The sequence below is a fragment of the Gossypium raimondii genome, chromosome 6 (genome assembly GCF_025698545.1).
Source record: "Gossypium raimondii isolate GPD5lz chromosome 6, ASM2569854v1, whole genome shotgun sequence".
Lineage (NCBI taxonomy): Eukaryota > Viridiplantae > Streptophyta > Magnoliopsida > Malvales > Malvaceae > Gossypium > Gossypium raimondii.
Window position 1 is genome coordinate 48550514 of NC_068570.1, and position 5390 is coordinate 48555903.

The following is a 5390-nucleotide window of genomic DNA, read 5'->3' on the forward strand; positions in this document are numbered from 1 at the left end:
TACATGTAATTGCTCAAAACAACATATTAGGGGGATTGATTCTTAGGTTTTTATTTTGTTCTTAGTTTTTGCTTTAGCTTACATTAGGTTCTTGTAACTGAAAGATCCTATTTCGAAGTGAGACTTTCGCAAGTGGAGATTGTTCTAGAGCCACGCTTTTATCGACAAATCCATGAGCATCTCTTTCATTTATTATATTCTTTATATCTCTTTCTTTAATATTTTTAATTGAATGTTTGTGTAAATATTATAATTAATTTATGCTTTATACATATTTCGCATGTTTCAACTACCTTAACTGAATTAATTGATTGAAAGGTAGAGTTTAATTTAGATTGGTTGGATCTGGTTGAGTTCAATTAAACCTTGGGATTGTCAACCTTAGGAAGTCAATTATGTAGGAATGAACTCGAAATCGATATTGCCTACCAAGCATTACTCAGCAAATCAGTGGTTAGGGTAGGAAGAACTGAAACCCTAGGCTTGACAACCCTAGGAAGTCATATAGTATGGAATTAACCCGAAATCAGTATTGCCTATCCGTGAAAACCTTACCTTACCCCGATCTGAACTGTGTTATCGAGAGGTGAGTAGTTCTTGTCAACTAGTTAGGTTAATAGAAAACTGAGAAGCCCTGCTAGGTTAATTAGTAACCAACTATTTAGAACCCTACATTAATAATTAATCATGTAAAAAAAATTGGATCTAAGCTAAAGGAACTCGCATAATCAAAACAAGGAATATGAGAAGCTAATACATGAACTGAGGAGTAGATTTAGGTTTAGTTCAATTCATTTAGTTTATTGTTACTATTATTATCATGTTGTTTCCAAATTAACACTACTAATTCATGACTTAAGTAGTTTAGTAGTTATTTTTGGGTAATTGGCTTAATAGTAGTTTTCCCTACACTACAATCCCTTGGGTACAATCCTTAGAGTACTTACCTACTTCATTGTAACTATTTTACAACCTAACTTGTATACTTGAAGAACCTACTTAACTCTTATATTTGGTTGCAGTATTCACATTATAAACATTAGTACGTCTAGAGGCGGCCATTATTTGAAATGAACGACTATTATGAAATACTATGTGACCGGATTATAAGCCAGAAAGATTGATATGAAATTGGATGAATCAATCGATTTGATTCAAAATATGATATGTTAATACGATTGATTCTAACTTAATCTTTTGAATATGTTAAATTGAACCATGACATCATTGATGCATTTGGCAATATGGTTTGCATTTGATAAGATAACATGATTATTGAATTGCATACATTAGCTTAACTTGCATTTGATACTTGAATTGTAGAAATACCATTGAGTTTATTACTCAACGTACGATTTTGTTTTCCATGCACAGGGTAGGTTCAATACGAGATCTCAAGCATCGACTTCAGCATCCAGACAAAATTTCAGACCCAGCGAAGGTGAAATTCTTTTATTAGCTAATTGGCATATACCTACGACCGCCTATAAACGTGTTATTGTTTATAGTTAAATACACACCAAAAATATATCGAATTAAATCGACGATGTCCGCAAACATACAAGTCAAATTGTAATATAGTACAGTTGCCAACGAAACACTAGTAAGTATTCCGAGAATAGTACCCAAGGGATTGTAGATTGGAGAAATTAATATTAAATTAATTACATAAAATAATTATCAATCTAATCGAGTCACAAATTAGTAGTGCGAATCCAAATTAAAATATTTATTAAACTAATTAAATTAACTAACATAAATTAACCTAATGGACTTTCCTATTCCTAGTGTTGACAACACAAGCCTCTAGCCTATGATTGATTAAATCCCTAATTATATAATTAAATAAGTAACTATCTTAGATTGAGCTATTTCACCATTAGCTACGACTACCCTCCCAGTTCATCTTCACTATGGATTATCACCTAAGTCACCATTTCGGTCTCTTCTTAGGCATACGATACCATTCAAGTCTCACGTCTTGGCACAAGTTATACACGACATGATATCCTTTCGGTCTCACCTATCTCGATATTCTATTAAGGGCGTCACTCTTCTAATATACTAAGTACCATTGAATAAATAATCAATTTCAGATAAATAATTATTTAATAAATAAATTAGTTTAATAATCGAAGTATGAGAGATATAACAAACACAATAATCAATTAGAATATTTATACTACGATTAATTGGTTGAATTAACAAAATATAAATAAAAGACTAGAAAAGAAGAGATATGAGAATGCTCACGAATATTATTGAAGCTTGGTGCCGGAGCAATCTCTACTCGCAATTGTATTTACATTGGAATAGAAAAGTTCTGACTACATGAACATGAAAAAAAATAAAACTAAATAGTAAATATGTTTGTCTAGGTCTGCCTACAATCTGGTGACCCTAAGGTTGCTTATGTAGGCAACAGCCTACTTGGTGACCACTCAATCTCGAGATACACTTAAATACCAAAGAACAAGATATTCCGCTAAAAGCTAAGGTCCAAATAAGGAAATTCCCCAAAAGTGTTGTGAGAAGAATCAACAATATCATAGGCTGCCATCATCACGTCATCGAGACGTGGGAATACTTCTCATCCCGACATCACCACCGTGCAAAATTTTCCCATTTCCATCACGTCGTCGTGACGAGGAGCGTGACGAGAGGAAGCTCCACGTCACGACATCAAGTGTGGTTTGGCCTTGGCAGCTTTGTTGGCTTATTGAGAACCTTGTCTCACGGTCCAATCAATATTCCTTGTATTCTTGAACTTGATTTGGCATCCTACACACTTAATTAGCTCATTAGTCACTCACGAGACCCGAGTCGGCCTTATGGGTCATCGAAATAGCAAAAAATGCGTAAAAACACTTATTTTATTAACTTTTAGTTCCTAACCTACTAATACCGAAAATGTAACAATTAATTATAAAATACCAAGAAAACAAGCTTGTTAAGTATAGAAATGACTTAAAATAATTACTACAAGGGACATCAGGTCACTTACCCCCAAAATTAAGTCTTTGTTTGTCCTCAAGCAAATTAAACAAAATAAAAATCGACACTAAAGCTTAAAACAGAAAATAAACATGTAATAAAATGTACTTGAGCTAGCTTGGTACGAGATTGGATCAGAGCATCGACACTAGAAAATTTTATCTAAATATATAACTCTAGTTAGAAATTTAAACAATTCAAAGTTATTTACACCTAAACAAATTAATTCAATAAATTACAAAGTAAATAAGTTAAAGAAAATTAAATATATAGCTCCATCAAAATGTATATACGAATATAGTATTTATTTTTGCAAGGTACAGTCAGTTCAAATATTTTTTTCCTACTCGGTTTATTTTTTCCATGCTTTGAACTCTAATGCAGTAATATTTCCCCAATAATCCCTTATTTTTTTTTCATTTGTGCCAATACAATTGAGATTTTTGCCGGCACTCTTTCTAAGGGTTATATTAGTTATACCGCACCGTTTCAATAACCAAGGATTTTACCGAATATTTTTCTTTTTAATTCGAACATCCTATACTTCTACAAATATAATTACCTATTCGTATCTACCTTTATTACTTGGTATATTTAATATCTTTTTCCTATTTACAGTTTAATAAACTGAATTAATTAGTCTAAATATAAACAACCTAAATTATTTAATTTCAAGCTAAATTGACAATCTAAACTAACAACCTAGGTATATGTTCCTAACCAATCACTTGTATTTCTACAAACTCAAGCGAAATAAAACACATAAAATTAAAATGACTAAAAAAATTAAATAACAGAAAATTTTAAAAAGTTTCCTATGTCACCCTCACACTTTATTCGGCACATTGTCCCTAATGTGCTATAAAAAATAACAGAAAGAGGGTACTCGATTAGCATGATACGTGCAATATAATTGGTGGGACTACTACTTTTGATTTTGTCTCGCTCTTGTAGTGCCATAAAAAAAATATGGGATTCCTATAAAGAAAAGCTAAACATAAATAGAGGTGTAAATGAACAGAACATTCGATGAATTGTTCATGAACCGTTCGTATAATGTTCGTTTATGTTCATTTATTAAGCTAAATAAACGAGTATGAAAAAAAATTTTATGTTCGTTTAATAAACGAACGAACAAGAACAGATGTGTGTTCGGTTCGTTTATGTTCACGAACAAGCTCGTTTATTGATTCGTTTATTTATTAATGATATTTTCTTATAAAAATTCCATTAGTATATGTTAATAAAATTATCTTAAAACTCGATTATTGTTCCATTAGTATATATTAATAAAATTATCTTGGTTTGTATTTTTTTCGTGTATAATATAATTATTAATATTTATATTTGACTATTTTAGATCTAAACAATATATGTGTGTGTATGTATTTATTGTTTGTTTGTTTGTTTGTTTATTATTTATTAACATTGTTCGTGAACATGTTCAATTATATGTTCGTGAACATGTTTGTTTAATGTTCGTGAACATTAAACAAATGAACATGAACACACATAATTTTAAATGAACGAACATGAACAAAATTTTGAAATTTTTAACGAACACAAACTGAACACAAACAAGCTTAAAAATGAACAAACGAACATAAACAGAGGTTTATTCGTTCAAGCTCGGTTCATTTACAGCCCTAAACACAAACTATAGATATAATAAAGTAAAATTCTAATTATACTAACTAAAAAAAAACAACCAAAAATAAATAAGTCTTAAAAACATAATTCCAAAATAAAAATTAAAAATTTTTAGAATTAGTCAGAATCAAGTTTCAACTCTACATTAGCTTCATCCGGGTCGCCCACAATTCTGGATTTTCTTTGGGATCTTCTTCTAGGTCTACCAATGATATACCTCGAGGTCTTCCTCTAGATCCTCCTTTGGATCTTTTCTACCATTATCTTGTTGGATTCCACCTTTGCCTCGTATTTTGGTATTGAGAACTAAAGCAGCCTAAACCTATTTTTCTATACATAGTTCTCGTAGATTGGTCCCGCTTTATGCATCCATTGAATTATCTATCCACTCAAATCTAGGTACGGCTTTAACTTAATAGCCCTCTTTTGTTTATAAAGTCCCACAAGATGTTTCATACTCGGCTCTCGTATCGGATACTTCGTTGGTTGTGAGTAACGCTCCAATCATCCCATAGATACCTCACTATCTCAAAGGCAGAGAGAGAGAAACTTTTTTCCCGAACAATTACCTTCATCCATGGTACATCCACTTGATGATTCTTCTCGGTCTCCTTTAAGGATGCATAAATTCCTCATTCTTGTAGAGGGATTTTTCATTGAACTGCTCAAAAGTTATTTTCTAGCTCCCTTTCTCGGATGTTGGCATGGTTGTCTGTTATGGATTCACTGTCAAAAAGGTTACTCCA